Here is a 24,714-nt window from a genome sequence, read left to right on the forward strand (position 1 = left end):
AAAAAGTACTTAGATATGCACGTGAAGTGCTGTAACCTACAAGGCTACAGACCAAGTGCTGGAAAGTGGGATTAGGCTGGATAGCTCTTTGTCGGCCGGCACGGACAAGATGGGCCGAACGGCCTCCTTCCGTGCTGTAAATTTCTATGATTCTATGAACGAATAGGCCTTCATCCTATCAATCTGGCCTGGGGTTGAATATAAGCCCCATTGATTCCAATTCACCAGTATCCACAAAGCACAGATATGTCATCCACTCCTTGATGATGAAGTTTTATAAATGTATTATTACCTAATAATATTTGTAAATGTATTATTACCTAATAATATTTGTAAATTTATTATTACCTAATATTATTTGTAAATTTATTATTGCCTAATAATATTTGTAAATTTGGGATGAGTGTTTGGAGTCTATGGGACTTAAAAGGCTAACAGTAAATTTCTGTTAAAATAATATATTAGAACTCAATTGAAACAAAAATTATGCAAACGGAATGTGTTTTGTGCTTTTTCGGAGCAGATTGGGCTCAGTCAATGGCTCCCTGTTTTATGGTAATCCAGAGAGACCAATATATGAAGGTCAGTTGTAGCATACATCTACCCTTCATGGTCTCGCCACAGTTAACACTACCGATGACTAAACATAATGGTCAGCACTTTTAACAAGGTTGAATGGATGGTGAGATGTAGATTAGAAATGTACTCATGAGACTAAACAGAGTGTGACTGTGAAAGTGTGCATCAGGATACCCAGCTTTGGCAACATACAAGATAATAATGAATGACTGTAATTGTATACTCATACATTATGAATTGAAGAAAAATGTTGGGTGCAGTAATTGTATGACCTGTATATTGCATAATGCATGACAGAATTCTAAGCCCCAGGCAGATAAATTATCCTGCACTAACTGTACTTCCTGAACAAAGAAAGCTAGACTTAGCACTGAATCATAGAAATTTACGGCACAGCAGGAGGCCATTTGGCCCATCGGGTCTGTGCCAACCGAAAATGAGCTATCCAGCCTAATCCCACTTTCCAGCTCTTGGCCCGTAGCCCTGTATGTTATGGCACTTCAAGTGCATATCCAAGTACTTTTTAAATGCAATGAGGGTTTCTGCCTCTACCACTCTTTCAGGCAGTGCGTCCAGACCCCTAGCACCCTCTGGGTGAAAAGATTTCTCCTCAACTCCCCTCCAATCCTTCTATCAATTACTTTAAATCTATGCCCACTGGTTACTGACCTCTCTGCTAAGGAAAATAGGTCCTTCCTATCCACTCTATCTAGGCCCCTTATAATTTTATACACCTCAATTAAGTCTCCTCTCAGCCCCCTCTGCTCCAAAGAAAACAAGCCCAGCCTATCCAATCTTTCCTCATAGCTAAAATTCTCCAGTCCTGGCAACATCCTTGTAAATCTCCTCTGTACCCTCTCTAGTGCAATCACATCTTTCCTGTAATGTGGTGACCAGAACTGTACGCAAAACTCTAGCTGTGGTCTAACTAGTGTACAACCCTCTACACCTCCATCCCACACCAGGATGGCCTGAGGGCGCTCCGCTTCTTCCTTGAACAGAGGCCCAACCAGTCCCCATCCACCACCACCCTCCTCCGCCTGGCTGAACTTGTTCTCACATTGAACAACTTCGCCTTTGACTCCACTCACTTCTTCCAAATCAAAGGTGTTGCTATGGGAACCTGCATGGGTCCTAGCTATGCCTGCCTTTTCGTGGGATATGTGGAACACTTTTTGTTCCAGTCCTACTCAGGTCCCCTCCCTCACCTCTTTTTCCAGTACAGTACATTGATGATTGTATTGGTGCCGTTTCCTGCTTTCGTCCTGCCGAAAGGGGGACCCCGAGCTTCCGGTCGCCTGTTACTTTAATTCTCCGCTCCACTCCCACTCAGACCTCACTGTCCTCGGCCTCTTGCTTTGTTCCACTGAAGCTCAGCGGAAGCTCGAGGAACAGCACCTCACCTTTCGATTAGGCACTTTACAGCCTTCTGGACTCAACATAAAGTTCAACAATTTCAGATCATAACCTCGACCACTATCATATATATATATATTTTTAGCCACATTTTTTGTCTGTGCCTTTTTTCTTCTCTCCCACATGGCTTCTGTCTTTCATTCTGCCAGCGCAATTCACACTTCATCTAGAGCCATCCTTTGTTTCTTAACCTGTCCCATTACCATCTCATTTTGCCTTGAATATCTCTTAATGTCTCTTAACCTCTCCTGCCTTCTGTCCTATCACAGACCTTCCCTTTTGTTCTTTTATCCCCTCCCCCCTTTCCCAGCCCCTACACTTGCTTAAAAATCTGTTCCATTTCCTGCTTTTTTCCAGTTCTGACGAAAGGTCATCGACCTGAAACGTTAACTCTGTTTCTCTCTCCACAGATGCTGCCTGACCTGCTGAGTATCTCCAGTATTTTCTGTTTTTATTTCAGATTTCCAGCATCTGCAGTATTTTCTTTTTGTATTAGTGTTTTGTACAGTTCAAGCATAACCTCCCTGCTCTTATATTCTATGCCTCAGCTAAATAATCCAATGAGGAATCGTAGCCTACATTTACTGTACTTCGTGAACAAAGGAAACCAGGATATGAATATCAGAATTGCTAACTTGTTAACTCATCTGGTGTGAATTATAATGCTCAGGCGTAATGCATGGTGAAGCATATGAATGGGTGGATCAATAGAGTGAGTGAATGAGTGAACTATTGGTCATGCTGGGTTGATGGGTACTAGTAAGTGCCTCAGGTTACCATCTAAAGCCTGAGCTAGCATCATACATTGATAACTGTCGGAAACTGTGTATCATAGGGAGATATCAAGTGCTACACGCAGCCATAACATATGTTTTGGATGGAAGTGAGTAAAAAAAAATCAGTTAGCACTGCCCAGTTAATTCTGTTGTATTGTTATGTGCATAGCATCAGAGTACTCAAGTTCAATGTTTGGTGGGACAGGCAGATTGATGTGAGTGAATAAAAGGTGTTAGTGAATTATTGGTCAAGCTGGGAATTGCATGGTGAGGTACTGGTAAAGCCATCAAGATGCCCAACTTATCCTTGATGTGAAAAGTTACATTGACTTACATTAAGTGTACAGCACAGAAACAGGCCATTTGGCCCAACTGGTCTATGCCGGTATTTATGCACCACACAAGTCTCCTCCCACACCTCTTTTTTTTAATTCATTGATGGGATGTTGGCGTCGCTGGCTGGCTAGGCCTGCATTTAGTGCCCATCCCTAATTGCCCTTGAGAAGATGGTGGTGAGCCGCCTTCTTGAACCGCTGCAGTCCATATGGTGTAGGTACACCCACAATGCTGTTAGGAAGGGAGTTCCAGGATTTTGGCCCAGCGACAGTGAAGGAACGGCGATACAGGTCCAAGTCAGGATGGTGTGTGGCTTAGAGGGGAACTTGTAGGTGGTGATGTTCCCATGCGTCTGCTGCCCTTGTCCTTCTAAGTGGTAGAGGTCACGGGTTTGGAAGGTGCTGTTGAAGGAGCTTTGGCGAGTTGCTGCAGTGCATCTTGTAGATGGTACACAGTGCAGCCACAGTGCGCCGGTGGTGGAGGGAGTGAATGTTGAAGGTGGTGGATGGAGTGCCAATCAAGTGGGCTGCTTTATCCTGAATGGTGTTGAGCTTCTTGAGTGTTGTTGGAGCTGCACTCATCCAGGCAAGTGGAGAGTATTCCATCACACTCCTGACTTGTGCCTTGTAGATGGTGGAAAGGCTTTGGGGAGTCAGGAGGTGAGACACTCGCTGCAGAATTCCCAGCCTCTGGCCTGCTCTCGTGGCCACAGTATTTATATGGCTGGTCCAGTTCAGTTTCTGATCAATGGTAACCCCCAGGATGTTGATAGTGGGGGATTCAGCGATGGTAATGCCATTGAATGTAAAGGGGAGATGGCTAGAGTCTCGCTTGTTGGAGATGGTCATTGCCTGGCACTTGTGTGGTGCGAATGTTACTTGCCACTTGTCAGCCCAAGTCTAAATGTTGTCCAGGTCTTGCTGCATATGGACACGGACTGCGTCAGTATCTGACGAGTCTCGAATGGTGCTGAACAGTGTGCAATCATCAGCGAACATCCCCACTTCTGACCTTATGATGGAGGGAAGGTCATTGATGAAACAGCTGAAGATGGTTGGGCCTAGGACACTGCCCTGAGGAACTCCTGCAGTGATGTCATGTGATTGGGATGAATGACCTCCAACAACCACAGCCTACTTCCTTTGTGCTAGGTATGATTCCAACCAATGGAGAGTTTTCCCCTTGATTCCCTTTGACTTCAGTTTTGCTAGGGCTCCTTGATGCCACACTCGATCAAATGCTGCCTTGATGTCAAGGGCAGTCACTCTCACCTCACCTCTTCAGTTCAGCTCTTTTGTCCATGTTTGGACCAAGGCTGTAATGAGGTCAGGAGCTGAGTGGCCCTGGCGGAACCCAAACTGGGCGTCAGTTAGCAGGCTATTGCTGAGTAAGTGCCGCTTGATAGCACTGTCAACGACACCTTCCATCACTTTGCTGATGATTGAGAGTAGACTGATGGGACGGTAATTGGCCGGGTCGGATTTGTCCTGCTTTTTGTAGACAGGACATACTTGGGCAATTTTCCACGTTGCCGGGTAGATGCCAGTGTTGTAGCTGTACTGGAACAGCTTGGCTAGGGGCGCAGCTAGTTCTGGAGCACAAGTCTTCAGTACTATTGCCGGAATGTTGTCAGGGCCCATAGCCTTTGCAGTATCCAGTGTCTTCAGCCATTTCTTGACATCACGTGGAGTGAATTGAATGGGCTGAAGACTGGCATCTGTGATGCTGGGGACCTCAGGAGGAGGCCGAGATGGATCATCCACTCGGCACTTCTGGCTGAAGATAGTTGTAAATGCTTCAGCCTTGTCTTTTGCACTCACGTGCTGGGCTCCACCATCATTGAGGATGGGGATATTTTTGGAGCCTCCTCCTCCTGTTAACTGTTTAATTGTCCACCACCTCTCACGATTGGATGTGGCAGGACTGCAGAGCTTTGATTTCATCCGATGGTTGTGAGATCGCTTAGCTCTGTCTATCGCATGCAAGTAGTCCTGTGTTGTAGCCTCACCAGGTTGACACCTCATTTTTCGGTATGCCTGGTGCTGTTCCCGGCATGCTCTCCTGCACTCTTCATTAAACCAGGGTTGATTTCCCGGCTTGATGGTAATGGTAGAGTGAGGGATATGCCGGGCCATGAGGTTACAGATTGTGGTTGAATACAATTCTGCTGCTGCTGATGGCCCACAGCGCCTCATGGATGCCCAGTTTTGAGTTGCCAGATCTGTTCAAAATCTGTCCCATTTAGCACGGTGGTAGTGCCACACAACACGGTGGAGGGTATCCTCAACATCAAGATGGGACTTCGTCTCCACATGGACTGTGCGGTAGTCACTTCCACCAATGCTGTCATGGACAGATGCATCTGCAACAGGTAGATTGGTGAGGACGAGATCAAGTAGTTTTTTCCCTCTTGTTGGTTCCCTCACCACCTGTCGCAGACCCAGTTTGGCAGCTATGTCTGTCAGGAATAACCCAGATTCTGCCTCGCCTCGTCACCAGAGGGCACCATGAACTCTTAATTGTGTCCTTCTTTATTCCTAATTGTACTCACCTGTGCATAGTTACATGCCTACTATTTAAGGGGTGCCTAGGTTATGTTCTTTGCTCAGTCTTGAGTTTCACTGCCTTGTGATTCTGCTTGCTGGCCTGTATCTGTGCTGTTGTTATTTTGTTTATTTCAAGTAAAGTCTATCTTTGTTTTTGCAACCTAGCCTCTGCCTCAGTTTACCTTCTTGCAGTTGGGTTCACCTTGTTCTGTTCCTCACAATGTCCTTTAGGACTCGGCCAGCTCAGTCAGTTGTGGTGCTACCGAGCCACTCTTGGTGATGGACATTGAAGTCCCCCACCCAGAGTACATTTTGTGCCCTTGCTACTCTCAGTGCTTCTTCCAATTGGTGTTCAACATGAAGGAGTACTGATTCATCAGCTGAGGAAGGATGGTAGGTGGTAATTAGCAGGAGGTTTCCTTGCCCATGTTTGACTTGATGCCATGAGACCTCATGGGTCCTGAGTCAATGTTGAGGACTCCCAGGGCTACTCCCTCCTGACTGTATACCACGGTGCCACCACCTCTGGTGGGTCTGTCCTGCCTCTTTGTCTAAACCTTCCCCTTCCTCTGTCAGAAAAGTACGTAGGAGACCACTATACATCCCACCCTATCAGCATATCCTTCCATTCCTTTTTCCCTCATGTACTTACCTGGCTTACGCTTAAATGCATCCATGCTATTCGCCTCCACTACTCCATACGGTAGCAACTTCTACATTGTAACTACTCTCTGGGTAAAGATGTTTCTCCTGAATTCCTTTTTGGATTGATTAGTGACTATCCTATCTTCATAGAGTCATACAGTTATACAGCACGGATAGAGGCCCTTCGGCCCATCGTGTCCGCGCCGGCCATCAAGCCCTGTCTAATCTAATCCCATATTCCAGCATTTGGTCCGTAGCCTTGTATGTTATGGCATTTCAAGTGCTCATCCAAATGCTTCTTAAATGTTGTGAGGGTTCCTGCCTCCACAACCCTTTCAGGCAGTGAGTTCCAGACTCCAACCACCCTCTGGGTGAAAAGTTCTTTCTCAAATCCCCTCTAAACCTCCCGCCCTTTACCTTGAATCTATGCCCCCTAGTAATTGACCCTTCTACTAAGGGAAAAAGCTCCTCAGCATCCATCCTATCTATGCCCCTCATAATTTTGTGCACCTCAATCATGTCCCCCCTCAGCCTCCTCTGCTCCAAGGAAAACAAACCCAATCTGCCCAGTCTCTCTTCATAGCTGAAGCGCTCCAGCCCTGGTAACATCCTGGTGAATCTCCTCTGCACCCTCTCCAAAGCGATCACATCCTTCCTGTAGTGTGGCGACCAGAACTGCACACAGTATTCCAGCTGTGGCCTAACCAGTGTTTTATACAGCTCCATCATAACCTCCTTGCTCTTATATTCTATGCCTCGGCTAATGAAGGCAAGTATCCCATATGCCTTTTTTACCACCTTATCCACCTGTTCCGCCGCCTTCAGGGATCTGTGTACTTGCACACCCAGATCCCTCTGACCCTCCATCTTGTCTAGGGTCTTACCATTCATTGTGTATTCCCTTGCCTTGTTAGTCCCCCCCAAAGTGCATCACCTCGCACTTTTCCGGGTTAAATTCCATTTGCCACTGTTCCGCCCATCTGACCAACCCATCTATATCGTCCTGCAGACTGAGACTACCCTCCTCGCTATTTACCACCCCACAAATTTTTGTATCATCCGCGAACTTACTGATCATACCTTTTACATTCATATCCAAGTCATTAATGTAGACCACAAACAGCAAGGGACCCAGCACCGATCCCTGTGGTACCCCACTGGCCACAGGCTTCCAGTCACAAAAACAACCTTCGACCATCACCCTCTGCCTTCTGCCACTAAGCCAGTTTTGTATCCAATGTGCCAAGGCACCCTGGATTCCATGGGCTCTTACCTTCTTGACCAGTCTCCTGTGTGGGACTTTATTGAAGGCCTTACTGAAATCCATGTATACCACATCCACTGCGTTACCCTCATCCACACACCTAGTCACCCCCTCAAAAAATTCAATCAAATTAGTCAGTACTATAGTACTGTAGTACAAAGGGATCTGGGGGTCCTGGTGCACGAAACTCAAAAAGTTAGTATGCAGGTGCAGCAAGTGATTAAGAAGGCCAATGGAATGTTGGCTTTTATTGCTAGGGGATGGAATATAAAAACAGGGAGGTATTGCTGCAGTTGTACAAGGTATTGGTGAGACCGCACCTGGAATACTGCATACAGTTTTGGTGTCCATACTTAAGAAAATACATACTTGCTCTCGAGTCAGTACAAAGAAGGTTCACTCGGTTAATCCCGGGGATGAGGGGGTGGTCATATGAGGAGAGGTTGAGTAGATTGGGACTCTACTCATTGGAGTTCAGAAGAATGAGAGGCGATCTTATTGAAACATATAAGATTGTGAAGGGGCTTGATCAGGTGGATGCGGTGAGGATGTTCCCAATGATGGGTGAAACTAGAACTAGGGGGCATAATCTTAAAATAAGGGGCTGCTCATTCAAAACTGAGATGAGGAGAAACTTCTTCACTCAGAGGGTGGTAGGTTTGTGGAATTTGCTGCCCCAGAAAGCTGTGGAAGCTACATCATTAAATAAATTTAAAACAGAAATAGATAGTTTCCTAGAAGTAAAGGGAATTAAGGGTTACGGGCAGCGGGCAGGAAATTGGACATGAGTCTAGGTTCGGAATGGTCATGACCCTGTGGGTAGTGGAGTGGGCCCAGGGGCCGTGTAGCCTTTTTCTGCACCTACTGTGTTCTAATTCTGTGTTAGATTTCAGGAGATGGTTTTATTCCTGTTCCTGGCTGGGGTGGAGATCGCCTTTACAGAAGGTAAGTACTGTAGAAAATATAGGGACAGAGTGATCTCCTGGAAGAATTTCGATCGCCTAGATGGGTCGGAGAGGAATTTCCCAGATTTTTTTCTCCCAAATTGGCCATTGGGTCTTTATCTGGTTTTTCGCCTCTCCCGGGAGATCACATGGGTTCGGGTGGATGCAGAGTGATAGAAGATTTGAGGTTAGGATCAGATCAGCCATGATCTTATTGAATGGTGGAGCAGGCTCGAGGGGCCGATTGGCCTACTCCTGCTCCTATTTCTTATGTTCTTATGACATGATCTTCCCTTGACAAAGCCATGTTGACTATCCCTGATTAATCCTTGCCTCTCCAAGTGGAGACTAATTTTGTCCCTCAGAATTTTTTCCAATAATTTTCCTACCACTGATGTTAGGCTCACTGGCCTGTAGTTCCCCGGTTTTTCCCTACTCCCCTTCTTGAATAATGGTACTACATTAGCGGTTCTCCAGTCCTCTGGCACATCCCCTGTGGCCAGAGAGGTTCTGAATATATGTGTTAGAGCCCCCGCAATCTCTTCCTTTGCCTCACAGCAGCCTGGGATACATTTCGTCCGGGCCTGGGGATTTATCCATTTTTAGGCCTGCTAAAACCGCCAATACCTCCTCCCTCTCGATGTTAATATGTTCGAGCATATCACAGTCCCCCCGCCCTATTTCTATGTCTACATCGTCCTTCTCCATAGTGAAAACAGATGCAAAAAATTCATTTAGAACCCCTCCTACATCCTCCGGCTCCACACACAGATTGCCACTTTTGTCCCTAATGGGCCCTATTTTTTCCCTAGTTATCCTCTTACCCTTAATATACTTATAAAACATCTTAGGGTTTTCCTTTATTTTGCTCGCCAGTGTTATTTCATGGCCCCTCCTTGATCTCCTAATTTCTTTTTTAAGTATCTCCCTGCACTTTTTGTACTCCTCTAGGGCTTCCTCCGTCTTTAGCCTTTTGTATCTGCCAAAAGCCCTCCTTTTTTTCCTAATCCATTCTCGTATATCCCCTGACATCCAAGGTTCCCTGTGGTTTTTGGAACCACCCTTGACCTTTACGGGAACGTGTTGCCATTGTATGATCTCAATCTCCCTTCTGAAAGCCTCCCATTGCTCCGATGCGGATTTTCCTACAAGTAGCTGATCCCAGTCCATTTTGGCCAGATCCTGCCTTATCCTATTAAAATCGGCCTTCCCCCAATTTAGAACCTCTATTTCCGGCCCATCCCTGTCCTTTTCCATGACCACCTTAAATCTCACCATATTATGGTCACTGTCACCAAAGTGCTCACCTACTAGCACTTCTTCCACTTGGCCGGCCACATTCCCTAGAAATGTGTAAACCTGTAGTTTTAGATTCTCCTACAAGTGGAAACAATAAGCTGTAAGCAGTATATCCATTGCTTCAGTTCCTGCCTTGAGGTCAAGTTTAATAAAATTAGTAACATTGTGATCACCGCTGCTCAAGTGGTCTCCAAAATCTAAATTCTTCACCACTTCAGGCTAACTATTAAATATTGCAACAAGTATAGTCTCTTCTAGCCATTCATTTCAACACACAGTTCAAAGAGGCAATCTGCAGTAGTTGTATAAATTTATTTCCTCCCGCTCCCTTCAAACATGCTCACTATCATCCCATTGAGTTTCTAAGTAATTAAAGATGTCTTTAGTTAGTGCCCACCATTTCTGTGAGATGCTTATTATTTGCTTGAATAAACTCATATCAATTTCTTTCTTTTCTTCCAGTAGTCTGCAACAATTGCTATATTTTTAATTTAGTGTCACAGGCCCTGAACTCAAATTAAATCACTTCTCCTGATTTAGGTCATATTGTCCCTTAGTAGCACTGGTATCTCTCTCCCAATCTATTTTCCTAAGAACTTCAAGCGTTCTAAACAGTTAAAATCCTGCTTTATGAAACTCCTTTGCTCAACCTCAGGCTATAAACATGTTTCTATTAAGTCAATGATATTTATCCTCTCCTTCCATATGTAACCTTCAAGATCCAGCACCCTGTTCCTCACATTCTATGAGTTAACATAAGACACTTACATTTAATCAATGTTATAATAACTCCTACAGCCCGATTCTTGTTTATTGATTTAACCTTCTCGTTTAATATCTCACTTCCCTCATTATGGTTGTTTACCCTATGGTTAGATTTGTTTCTTATCATTCTTCCTGTCATTTTGTTTCCCTTCTACTCTGAGCCTAAATGTTTTCCAGTTCTGGTCTATTATTTTCTAATTAGATTTCCTTTATCTCTTCCAAACAGTTCATACCTTCCTCAAAACCTCTCCCAATTTTCTGATATTTATTCTTTTGATTTAAATTTTGACATGCCAATGTTACAGGTACAAACATTTTCCACAATTCACATCCAGCTTCTTAATTCTTGATGAAAGCCTCCACAGCATGCAGGGAAATCAGAGCATCCGGGTTTCCACACGTTAATAGAGCCCCCAAAACCCCGCTCCCAGCACGTCAGTAAGTAAAAACTCCCCCCAGCAATTCGGTGGGTTAATTTTGGATTGCTCTAGCAAGAGCTAGCACAGTCACAATGGAAGAAATGGGCTCCTTCTGTGCTGAAAACATCTGTGGTTCTCTGCACAACAATCATATACTGTTTTCCAGCCTCATAGAATCAACCTTCTGTACATTGTCTTTCACTTTAAATGCAGGTGTGTATAAAATACCTTATTTAACATTATTCCTCCGAAGCACTTCTTGATCCAAGTCTGTAATATGGAACTTGCCCCTCATTTATCAGTAAGATTCACTTTGAATCAGAGCCTTGCTCTTTCTGTTATCTTTTTGTGTTTCTTTATTTTTATTACAATGCCAGCTTTTTCTACCCCTTAGAGTCTCCAAGGCCATTACTTATGGCCTCTTGCAGTTTTCTGTCCTATTCTCTTCACCTCAGCTTGTTGTTTTGCTTATTACTTGTGTTTTCATTCCAACATGTTAGCTGTTGACCTAAAATTGGAATTTTCTTCAGCCTTTATTCTCCAATTGCAATATAACTCATCAAAAGGACTCTGCTATTTTATCACACTAGGACACAAATTCAAGGTGATTCGCAGAAGGTCCAAAGGCGACGTGACAAAAAACTTTTTTATGCAGCGAGTGGTTAGGATCTGGAATGCACTGCTTGAAAGGGTGGTGGAGGCAGTTTCAATTGTGGCTTTCAAGAGGGAATTGGATAAGTAACTGAAAGAAAAAAAATTGCAGGGCTACGGTGAAAGGGTGGGGGAGTGGGACTAGCTGAAGTGCTCTTGCAGAGAGTCGGCAAGGGCTCGACAGGCCAAATGGCCTCCTACTGTGCTGTAATGATCTATGATTCTATGACTTATTTTTCTCAACTCAGTTGCAAAAATACTTCCACTGGACTGTTTCATTACTATACACAACACTTCCACTTCCCCTTGTAAAGTGATTCTCTTGATTCTTCCTCTCATACTTAAAGGGCTGAATCTTGACAGGCTTGGTTTCCAAATGGGTGAGGAGACCTCCGGGGGAGGCCAAAACCACAGGTAAGTCACCTACTGCTGCTAGTGGGAGCATGGTCTGATCCCTGACCCCGGTGGGGGGACCCATTCCTAGATTCGAGGGGTGGGAGTGTGCATGGGGAAAGTCTGATGTGGGTGTAGGATTTTGCAATAATTTTGAAATTTCCTACGGTTCTGAAGGCTAATTTTGATTAAAGAATACCTGAGTATATACCTTTAAAAATCCAGGGGATCAAAATGGCCGCCAGACCGCATGGCAAAAGACAAAGGACTTGAAAAGGCAGTTTGTGTGTGTGTCTGTGAAAAAGGTGAAGATCAAAGATGGCTGACCAGACTGCCAATCAAAGGCAGTTCAGGGAGTTTCCCCTCCCTACAGAGACAATCGATGTGTTTACAGAAACTGCTACACAAAGGATTACTGCGGTTTCAGTCTGACCACAAGGACAATGACTTTTGTTTACACTACTCAAGCAATCAAGGAAATAGTTCAAACCACAGCAGCTTTATTCAAAGGATACATTTAAAGTGCAACTTTATTCAAAGCCATCACAGACGTTGGACACATTTAAACTGCAACTTTATTCAAAAGCCCATCACAGACAATTGAAGACACATTTAAACTGAAAAGCAACAGTTTAAATGAATGGGTAATTCATCCAAACCCATCCTAGACAATGGGGCAGCTTGGATCCCTTTTGTTTTAGCCCAGATACATCCGGATCTGGGTGGGAACATTTCAGCCCCAAATTGGGGTATAAAAGATAGCTTCTCAGAAGCCATCTCTCTCACTGTGGCCTCACCTCCATGCTCTCTACAACGTGGGAGTCTGCCTGAAGAAGTGGAACACCAGCAGTTTACTTTTAAAATACTGGAGTGTTTTTACTTCGGGGCAGTGAAGATCAAAGATCGCAGGGCATGGAGGAGGCATTTTCATTGGTGAGCATATATTTTTCTGGCCTTTTACAAGGCAACTTAGAATAGGTATAGGGGTGGGAATTAAGTGGGAATTTTGTTAGAACTGTGATTTTAGTCGATCTTCCCTCGTTGTGTCCGTTCTCTCCTCCCCTGTTTAAGTAACAGTGTTGCACTAGCAGATAAGGCTGTAGTGAACACTGAGAGTAGCTGTACTAAAGTGCTGTTTTAAGTAAAAGCCACTAAGCAAAGGTGCTGTAGTGAGCAAGGTGTTTCTATATTTAAAACTGTATTAAAAAGGGGTGTTGCACCTAGCAGAGAGTGCTGTGGTAAACACTGTGTAGCTGTTTTTAAAGTACTGTATTTAAAACTGTATTAAAAAGGGGTGTTGCACCTAGCAGAGAAGTGCTGTGGTAAACACTGTGTAGCTGTATTTAAAAGTGCTGTATTTTAATAAAGGAGTGTTGCACTGAGCGGAGAAGTGCTCCAGTGGACACTGAGTGGCTGTATTTAAAAGTGCTGTATTTAAATAAAGGAGTGTTGCACTGAGCAGAGGAGCGCTTCACTGGACACTGAGTAGCTGTATTTAAAAGTGCTGTACACAGACACAGAATCACAGAATCCCCACAGTGCAGATAGAGGCCATTTCGGCCCATCGAGCCTGCACCGACACATATCCCACCCGATCCCCGTAACCCCATGTATTTAATCCCCTAACACTAAGGGTCAATTTATCATAGCCAAATCAACCTAACCCGCACATCTTTGGACTTTAAATAAAGGAGTGTTGCACTGAGCAAGGAGTGCTCTAGTGGACACTGAGTGTACTGCGTTAAGCAAAAGTGCTGTACCAGACATAACTGTGCTGTATCGATTTTTAAGTTGTTTCTTTTTGTTTCAATAAATACTGATCTGTTTTGCACCCAAACCACGAGTCACATTTTTTTCTGTCCACATCGCTATCGAATAAGTCCGGCAGTCAGAACCAGCAATAGGGGAGCACTTCAAAACTGCACGGGGGTCCCTGGAGCAGCTCAGAGGCTTCTGACTGACCAGAGACAATAACCCCAACCCCGCTAGTGTTAACTCCAACAAAATGGCGACCGCAGCAGGACTGTCGGCCACGGTGTGCGATGTGGCAGACCGTGGTTTGAGTCTGGAGAGAGCAGCAGTTATTGGGTTCCTTTTTACCCCACTAGTGTGTCTGTGGTTAGGTTCCCGCAGGCTTTGGGAGGTTACCCACAGGCTTAGGGAAGCCAGAGCAGAGAGTTGGGATAGGGAAAGGGAGGTTGAAGAATACCAGGCCAAGATAGAGTGTCTGGTGTTCCAGTTTAGTGAGGGCAAAAGCCACATGAGGTACGAGTCAGTGTACCTGAAATGCCTAGTTGCAGAGGCCAAGAACAATGAGATGAGGGTGCGGGAGGAGAATGCTCGCCTCATACAAGAAATAAAAGAGCAGGAGGAAAAGGTTAGGGAGGTAAAGGCAGCATATAAGCTGGCCTGTGAGCAAGGGTTTGAGGAAGCAGATCATGGCCCTTGTAGAGCAGAGATAGAAAGCCTGAATATGGCTTTAAAAAGAGCAAAGGGGATGATTTGTCTGATCAGCCCGGAGGCAGGTCTGAGCTTTCAGGAGCTCAGGCAGCAAAAGGGGGTGGAGGATGAGCTGGTAAAGACAGGAATTTCCCCCCCACCCCGGGTTGAGTCACTATTGTAGGCAGTGTGGCCTCTTCTGACTGGCCAGGGGAGCGTAGTGACCCCGTCAGTCCCATCCCACTCCCAGCAATGGCTCGAGCCAGCGCAGCCTGTTGACCTGTGTCCCCATGAAAATGCTGAGGGGAGCAGGCCCTATGTTGAGATGGGGTTGGAGATGGTGCAGGGGAGATATTCGGTGGACACTGGAGCCTCCAGCATGGTGGTGCACTCGGAAGACCTGACCAATTCACCCCGGTCTAACAAGGTCCCATTTAGCTTAATGGGATCCACAGGGAAACAGGCAGCTGGGAGTGAACCTGAGAATAGAAATCCCCAGCCCACAGCAGGTCCAAGCTCACAGGCTGCACAGGCAGGCGCTGTGGCTTGTGTCAAGGGAGGAGCTATTCATGATTTTGAACAGGATTACTGGCAGAGAGCCAGTTATATCAAACAATGCGATTTGTTTAAGCAGGGGGCAGGGGAACAGGCAGCTGGGATTGTAGAAGCTCCCCAGCACTTGGCCCAAGCGATTCCCCCTCTCTTGTGGGACTCCGGGGAGGAGCCTGAACCAGGTCTTAGAACTGAAGGGGAAGGCTCTCAGCCACCGGCAGCTGGTGGCAAGGGAGTGCCTGTCCCCAGCCCAGGTTTGGGAAGGGAAGGACCCAAAGGAGGAGGTCCCGAGCCAGCAGGGAGTGTGACCCGAGCTAAGGGCCTGCTCGCCAGGGTAGCCCCACCAGCAACACTCCCTAGGAGATCTCTTCGGGTACCCCAGCCCAAGAAAGTATGGTCACCCACTTTCCAGTGGAGTAGGGCGGTCTCCCGAGTCAGGGAGAGGCCAAAAGGCAGAGGTCCCCAACCAGCAGACATAAGCTGCGAGGGACTAGAAGCTGGAATCAGTCCAGCCATGTCACAGGGAACAGCCTGTGGCAGCCCAACCAGGAATTAAGCTGGCCGCCCGGAGACGGGCGGTGCTTGTATATAGTTTTGTGCAAGTAATGTGTGATTAAAGAATTAAGGTAGAACGTGTTATTAAGGTAGAACGTGTTAAATTTTGTTTTTGTATTGAAATTAATATTAGTGTATAAGTTTTAAGTGTGGTACCGTTCCAGAATTGTATTGTGGATCAAGGTCACGGGACCTGATTACACTCCCCCGAGCCAGGGGACCTGGCGAGATGTTTTCTTTGTCTTTTTCAGAGTTCCGGAAAGCACAGGGGACCAACGTGTCGTGGGATTCGAGAGAGGAAGCATCCCTAGTCCACGAAGGAAGGGGTCTTCAGGAAACAAATGCCCACAACATTTAAAACTGCTGCTGCAAATACAATTTAAGACTAAGAATTTACAGAACTTGTTAATTATTTTACTGCTTCTTTGGAGTTAAAGGGCACTAAGTGTACTGCGTTAAGAAAAATGCTGTACCAGTCATAACTGTGCTGTATCGATTTTTAAGTTGTTTCTTTCTTTTTGTTTCAATAAATACTGATCTGTTTTACACCCAAACCACAGGTCATGTTTTTCTGTCCACATCGCTACCGGATAAGTCCGGCGGTCAGAACCAGGAATAGGGGAGCGCTTCGAAACCGCACGGGGGTCCCTGGAGCAGCTCAGAGGCTTCTGACTGGCCAGAGACAATAACCCCAACCCCGCTGTTAATTCCTACATGGGGGAGCTTGGGTGGCCCGGGGGAAGCACTTACTTTTTCTACGAAGCTGTCCTCGGATCCCTTCAGCTGCCGAGTTGGGAAACCTGGCCAGCCATGTGTAAACCTGCAAAACAGTTTGGGCTCGATTTTAATTCCCGAGGCGGGTTGGAGTCAGGTTTCATGGTGGGCGGGTTCCGGAGTTGCTTCCGGCGGGATCAGCTGCTGATGTCTGAGTTTGATTCAATGAGCTTGTTGATTTCATGGAGGCGCACTGGCCGGTCCAATGAGTGCGATCGGGTCAGCTGTCCGCTTCTGATGATGTCATCATAGCAGCTGCTTTTAAAGATGCTATTGAGCCTGAGCCTTTCTCTTGTGGATTCTTGGACTCATTGATATTGATTTAAATGCTATGACTTCTTCCAGAGGCAAGGCAGCTCCTCATTTTAATGATGAGTCCCTCCAAGTTCTTGTGGATGCTGTCAGAGGGCGCAGGGATATTCTCTTCCCTCCTGATGGCTGGAGGAAGCCTCCTCAGCAGACAAGGCAGCCTGGCTGCGCATTGCTGAGGAGGTGAATGCAAGGTCCATATGTTCACGCTCATGGATCCAGTGCCAAGAAATTTCAATGATCTTGTGCGAACATCAAAAGTGAGTAACCCATCACGCTTACCTTCAATTTGCTTCCCTTCTCATCACCAGTACTCCGTGTTGTACGCCTGCTCCTTCATATTCCACCTTACCCTTACTTCCCTTGCACCCTTTCCTATCCATCTCCATCTCTGCACTGAAACACTTCAGCATCCTGCCTACGCAACCCTTAGACTCGCTCTCACTGTCATCTTCTTCTTAGGCAGTCCCCTGGAACCGAGAATGACTTGCTTCCACATTAAAAATGAATTCTCAGGTCACTGATGAGTCCAGTGCGGGACCTACAGTCTCTGTCACAGGTTGGGCAGATGGTGGTTGAAGGGGCAGGTGGGTGGGACGCTTGGGTTGATGTGCGCTGCTTGCGCTTGGCTTCCGCTTGCTCCCAGCAAAGAGACTTGAGGTGTTTGGTGCCTTCCCGGATGCTTCTCCTTCGCTTTGTGCGGTCTTGGGTCAGGGATTCCCAGGTGTCGGGGGGATATTGCACTTTTTCACGGAGGTTTTGAGGGTGTCCTTGAAGCGTTTCCTCTGCCCACCGTTTCGGAGCTCCGAGTAGAGCGCTTGTTTTGGGAGTCTCGTATCGGGCATGTGGACAATGTGACCCGTCCATCGGAGCTGATCGAACATGGTCAAAGCTTCGATGCTGGGGATGTTGGCCTGAGCGAGAACACTGATGTTGGTGCGCCTATCCTGCCAATGGATTTGCAGGATATCTTGTGGAGGCAGCGTTGGTGGTACCTCTCCGTGCTTTGAGGTGTCTGCTGTACATGGTCCATGTCTCTGAGCCATACAGGAGAGCGGGTATTACTACTGCTCTGTAGACCATGAGCTTGGTGCCGGGTTTGAGGTCCTGGTCTTCAAACACTCTCTTCCTCAGGTGACCGAAGGCTGCACTAGCACATTGAAGGCGGTGTTGGACTTCGTCATCATCGACATCTGTCCTTGTTGACAGTAGGTTCCCGAGGTATGGAAAGTGGTCCACGTTGTCCAAGGCCCTGTCATGGATTTTGATAATCGGGGGGCAGTACTGTGTGGCGGAGGCAGGTTGGTAGAGGACCTTTGTCTTACGGATGTTTAGTATAAGGCTCATGCTCTCATACGCTTCAGTGAAGGTGTTAACGATGGTTTGGAGTTCGACCTCTGAGTGTGCGCAGATGCAAGCGTCATCTGCCTACTGTAATGTGATGAGAGAGGATGGGACGGCCTTAGATCTGGACTGGAGGCGACGGAGGTTGAACAGTTTCCCGTTTGTTCTGTAAATTAGCTGCACGCGAGCGGGGAGCTTTCTGAGCGTGAGATGGAGCATTGCAGCAAAGAAGATCGAGAAGAGCGTTGGTGCAATGACACAGCCTTGCTTGACCCCGGTCCGTGCGTGAATTGGGTCTGTGGTGGAACCGTTAGTTGTTGGCACTGTCATGCAGTGACAACAACTAACAATGCACAGGGAGCTAGCTTCCTCTTGGCACCTTACCCTAACTTCGTCTCCCTCAAAGCTTCTATGGTTGGGATTATTCACACTCACTCCATCACTGTGGCTGAAACACCGCTTGTGTCCCTCCTTGCAGGGAAAGATAGCCGACAATAAGAGGGAGAGAGCACTGACTGGAGGAGGAACACCTAGCCTAGCAACATTGACCAGTGCTGAGGAGGCAGCAAATGAGATTGTTGGAGGTGGCGAGGACCTGGATGTGGGCGATGGAGAGACAGGTACACTAGAGGAAGCTGGTGACATAATAGAGTTTCATCCCTCTCAGAAAGCAATGGAATATGATGTTCATAGAGAATCGCGTTGTATCGTCTGCTCAAAAGGATATGTCGGCTACATCAATATCTAATGTCTAAATCATGCCTTTACTCTCCCACGGAATCATTGAGTGCCCCCCTCCCTACGATCCAGGAGGAAGACCCGGACATCTCCTCAGAGGAACCTGAAGCCTCTGAGGGAGCAGCATCACCAGGACTCAGCGCACCCAGCACCAGCGCAGCAACGCTCACCTCGGTGGGGCCCTCGCGAGTTAGAGTAATGGTGCCACCTAGTCTATCACAGCGCACAAGTGAACATCAGCAGATGGTGGAGACAGCAACAGCAGTGGAGAGTCCTCTGCAGAGGTCACAGAGCTCTCCTAGCTCTGCTGAGCTGCATGCAGACGCTGTGTCTCTGGGGCTATCCAGAAAAAGAATGTCACGGGAAATACAGGAACAAGTGCAGGAGTCTCTGGAAGGGTTTGCCTCCAGGGTTAGTGCGAGTGTGGAGAGAATGGAGGAGTCCATCTGTAACATCAGTACTGCTGTGGTGGAGGCAATGGCACATGAACACACCTCCATGGATAGGATGGATACCTCAGTGTAAAGGATGGCTACCGCCATGGAGGAAATAAGTCACCAGAGTCAGGAAAACATGGTGACTGTTCAAAATAGAATGTCATCTGGAGGAGCAATGGGCAGCTATTGAGCAGAGAAACCAAAGCTTCATGGACGTCCTTGTGATGAGGACTGTCAGTGCAGATATGGGTCCTGATGGTCCCCCTGAAGTGCAGCAAGGTGCTCTCCAACCACTGAGGTGCGGCTGGCCCATGAGAGGGATGTTGTTGGCCGGACAGAAGGAAGTGTGGGCTCCTCTCAAAGTGCTCACATGACCATGCCACTGCGGAACGCTCGGTCAGGGACCCACTTTGCGGAGATAACTGAGATGGCCGTTACAGACCCTGCACAGCCACAGGAAGAGCAGACTGTTGAAGGGCCCTCCCAGGCTCCCAAACCCAGAGGATGCCCACCAAAGGCATCTAAGCAGATGCAGCATCCTCGTCAGCAAGGTGCCTCTACCTCTGCCAAAGCCACAAGGGAAGCATCACGTAGAAGCATGCGTAAAAGAAAGATTAAGCACCTATAGTCACAAGGGGACTCACTTGGGTGATTTGTATTTTTTTCTGAGTGTTGTTGGTTTATTATCCTTTTGTGATGTGTAAAAGAAAAATTATGGCAAACAGTTGATTGTGTGGCCTATGTGTTCTGGGAAATGGCAAAAATGCATTGAGGGCTCAGGGCGACTTGCTTTTGTAATGCTTATGATAAAAGTGATAGGAAATAACAGGGTATAGCAGAGATGATGTATGACATTGGACAAATGTCGCCTGCAATTACAGAGCCATATGGTGGCCACCTATGGTTGAAGAGTAAGCTTATTCTAATGTGGCATGGCAGTGTGCATACCCTGCTTGACGGGCAGCAGTGAACTGGGGGAATGCTGCATTGGTCACAATAGGGCATGCAAAGCGCCCCTTGTTCTCCTCTTACTCCTCTTCCCAGGAAGATCTGCGCTGAGCCATGCGGCTACTACTCCTCCGATTATGGGGACCAGGATGAGAGGACATTAATTTTTCCCATCCCCTTGCTATAGATTTCATTTGAGGCAACAAGCTTGCAAGCGCACAGTCGAAGTGGCCTGAAATTATTCCATTCATGTCACACTGCAGATGGGTGTCAGCTTGAACAGTCACAAGGTCAGTAGATGTGCGCAATCTTATCACATACTTACAACAGCAAAGTTGTTGCATTTGAATGTCAGCCATGTTTCAGGGGCGCTTTTAAAGTGCTCCACCAATGCATACAAATTATGTCCTCCAGCAACTTGTCTCCTTGAACCTGGCCTGTTTCTGACAAGTCATGAAACAGGAGCCAGAAGCACAAAAATGGGAAACCACTATGAAAATAGAATTACATAACTACCTGTCCCATCGGTTCCAGTCGGGTCAGTTTGGGAGCGGCTGAACAGAGAATCACGAAAATCGGTTGGGGGCGGGATGGAGACGGGTTTGGTGTCTGAAGCCATTTTTTCTGATTTTCGCTACAGATCCACCTCCAAATCTGCCTCCTCAGGGCTATTAAAATCGAGCCCTTTAAACCAGAGGCTGCCAGCCTCATTAAAATATTTAATTGGCCAACCCATCTCCTGGAAGCGGGTTGGTTGCCCGCCCCTTGTCCTGCCTCCTTTAAACTGGGAATGGACGGGTTGGAGGCGGGTTGGGTTTGAGATTTTCTGGGGTAAAAATTAATTATAGCCAAGGAATGGGTGGTGTCGGTAGAAAAGTTGGAGAATTAGCGCCAGGCATAAGTGCTTTAGACTGTCCGAAAAATTAGTGCTCACTGCTCAATAAAATGATTGGAGTCCTAAATCAAGGCTTAAAACCCAAGCTCACTGGCGTTAGACCTAAAGGGTGGACCAATATCGGGTGCAGTCTAATCACAACTCATGATTGCCACAGGCTTTTTCACTACTTAAAGGGGAGGTACATTGATGCTGCAGCAACTCATTCTCAGCATTGCTGGCTGCGCAGCTGCCTCAGCAAGCAGCAGCAGGACAAGGAGAAGGAGCCGGAGGACTGAACTAGGTGTAATCATGGCAGGTCCACGCCCCAGGGAGAGAGCCTGCAGATTCTCCAATGAAGCATTGAAGGCACTGGCTTTCACTGTGGAGAGATGGAGGGCAGCGCTCTACTCCGCAAGTGGCAGGAGGCCCTCACCACAAATCTTCCGCACCATGTGGAGGGAGGTAGCGCAGCATGTCTTGGGCAGCACTGTGGTCCCCAGGACCCACAGACAGTGCAGGAAGAAATTTAATAATCTCACTCGAGTGGTCAGGGTGAGTGAGTGCTTCAACAAATGCTACTTACCACCATCTGAATCATAGTCTTCACACACTGCCCAAAGCACCACACCCCCAGCTCTCACCTACCAACAATCTCTACCTATCAACACTCACACCCACATCTCACACCTTGCACACAATGACAACTATTCAACTATGACAGGCACAAGGGTCATTAGTTATTAGAATTCATGTGATGTGTGTGATATGTTTATAGATACATTTATTAATGGTCTTTGGAATATATTATGATCTCTCTCATTTCACCTTTGCACCCAGTAGGATGCTGTGATACATCATGAAACAGGGATTGTATGATGTGGATGAGGTGAGCTATGGGGATCTGGAGTTTCATTCATGTGAATCGGAGTCTGATGAGCCAGTCATGGACAGCCCATCCAGAAGGCTGATTGTCTTGCTGCCTCCTCCCTCCCTCCTGTTCCTCCTCCTCCTCGTCCTCTTCCGCCTCATCCACCTCTGCATCGTCCTCCCCCTGAGGTGGTCCCGCAATCTCTGCTGGCAAAGGCTGGGCCCTCATGATGGCCAAGTTGTGCAGCATGCAGCAGACCACCACGAAATGGGACACCCGCTCTGGTGAGTGCTGGAGGGCTCCTCCCGAGCGGTCAAGGAACCATTGCTTCAGCACCCTGATGGTCTGCTTGATGATGTTCTTAGTGGCAGCATGGCTCTCATCATATGAGTGCTGGGCACAAGTGTTGGGGTTGCGGAGGGGAGTCATGAGCCAGGTGGAGAGCGGATAGCCCTTGTCTCCGAGCAGCCATCCTCGAGCTTGGCATAGTGGCAGGAAGAGTGCTGGCACACTGGTCTGGCACAGGATGAAGGCATTGTGGCTGCTGCAGGATAGCAGGCATTGACATTAAGGATGCGCTGTGTGTGGTCGCACACCATCTGCACATTAAGTGAGTGGTAGGCTTTGCAGTTACGGAAGATCTCAGGATTGTTATGCGGTGCCCGCAAAGCCACGTGGGTGCAGTCAATGGTGTCCTGCACCATGGGGATTCCCGCTATCCTGCCAAAGCCACGTGCACACTTGTCCTGCTTCTCTCTGGTGATCGGGAAGCTAATGTAGTCCCTTCTCCTACTGTAGAGAGCCTCAATGACCTCCCGGATACAGTGATGGACGGCGAACAGTGAGATGTTAGCTATGTCTCCTGTTGCAGACTGGAAGAATCCGCTGGCAAAGAAATTGAGGGCCACAGTGACCTTGACTGCCATTGGGAGAGCATTGGTTGCCCTGGTCTGAGGCTGGAGATCTGGTTGCAGGAGGTGGCAGAGTTTTGTGACCACCTCCTTAGTGAAGTGAAGCCTTCTAATACACTGCTCCTCACTTAATTGAAGGTAGGAGAAGTGCTCTTGGAATACCCTCGGAGGGTTAGGACTCCTGATGAGAACACTGATGGCCCTCCTCCTCCCTCTGCACACATGTTCCCATATTTCTCGCTGCCTCCACTCCCTCCACCCTAGATCCTGGAGGGCGAGGTGGTGCCAGTACAGCCCCCATTAATGTTACTAAGTGTAGCAGTTTGGAATCTTTGAAGAATAAATGTAACTACTTTTTAGTTGCCAGAAGGCTCCTGATATAAAAGAACCTTGAAATTACTTAATGAAACTGTTGCAGTGCGAGAAACTAACAAAAAATCACTGAAAGTGCACTAACCTGACAGCTGCGAGTGATACTCATGATCCCTTTAAATAACATCCCTGGAGCCGGCTTCCTGGTGCTGCATGCCAACTCTCCCTGTTGTTGTTTACTCCAAACGATGAGGTAAGTGGTGAGAATCAATTTAGATATTGGGTGGTCAGTGAGTGTGGAACACTCACTGACGTCATGATCTACCTGGCGTTAACGTCCCCGGTAATACCACTTACTGGTGGCACTACGGAGGGGGGGGGGCTGGATCCTTCATCTTAGGCAGTCCCTCGGAACCGAAGATGACTTGCTTCCACATTAAAAATGAGTTCTCAGGTGACTGATGAGTCCAATGCGGGACCTACAGTCTCTGTCACAGGTGGGGCAGGTGGTGGTTGAAGGGGCAGGTGGGTGGGGTGCTTGGGTTGACGTGCGCTCCTTGTGCTGCCTGCGCTTGGCTTCTGCTTGCTCCCGGCGAAGAGACTCGAGCTGTTCGGCACCTTCCCAGATGCTTCTCCTCCACTTTGTGCATTCTTGGGTCAGGGATTCCCAGGTGTCAGTGGGGATGTTACACTTTTGCAAGGAGGCTTTGAGGGTGTCCTTGAAGCGTTTCCTCTGCCCACCTGGGGCTCTCTTGCCATGTCGGAGTTCCGAGTAGAGTGCTTGTTTTGGGAGTCTCGTATCGGGCTTGCGGACAATGTGACCCATCCATCGGAGCTGATTGAGCGTGGTCAAAGCTTCGATGCTGGGGATGTTGGCCTGAGCAAGAACACTAATGTTGGTGCATCTATCCTGCCAATGGATTTGCAGGATCTTGCGGAGGCAGCATTAGTGGTACCTCTCCAGTGCTTTGAGGTGCCTGCTGTACATGGTCCATGCCTCTGAGGCATACAGCAGGGTGGGTATCACTGCTGCTCTGTAGACCATGAGCTTAGTGCCGGGTTTGAGGTCCTGGTCTTCAAACACTCTCTTCCTCAGGTGACCGAAGGCCGCACTGGCACACTGAAGGCGGTGTTGGACTTCGTCTTCAACGTCTGCCCTTGTTGACAGTAGGCTCCTGAGGTATGAAAAGTGGTCCACGTTGTCCAAGGCCTTGTTGTGGATTTTGATAATCGGGGGGCAGTACTGTATGGCGGGGGCAGGATGGTAGAGGACCTTTGTCTTACGGATGTTTAGTGTAAGGCCCATGCACTCGTACGCTTCGGTGAAGGTGTTGACAATGGTTTGGATTTCGACCTCCGAGTGAGCGCAGACACAAGCGCCGTCTGCATCTTGTAATTCGACGACAGAGGATGGGACGGCCTTGGGTCTGGACTGGAGGCGACGGAGGTTGAACAGTTTCCCGTTTGTTCTGTAAATTAGCTCCACTCCAGTGGGGAGCTTACTGAGGGTGAGATGGAGCATTGCAGCAAGGAAGATCGAGAAGAGCGTTGGTGCGATGACACAGCCTTCGGGGGGGAGGGGGCTGGATATGGCATGCAGCGCTGGATACGCCTCAC

This window comes from Somniosus microcephalus, chromosome 12 (genome assembly GCF_052327205.1).
Source record: "Somniosus microcephalus isolate GS21.2 chromosome 12, FLI_Smic_1.0, whole genome shotgun sequence".
Classification (NCBI taxonomy): domain Eukaryota; kingdom Metazoa; phylum Chordata; class Chondrichthyes; order Squaliformes; family Somniosidae; genus Somniosus; species Somniosus microcephalus.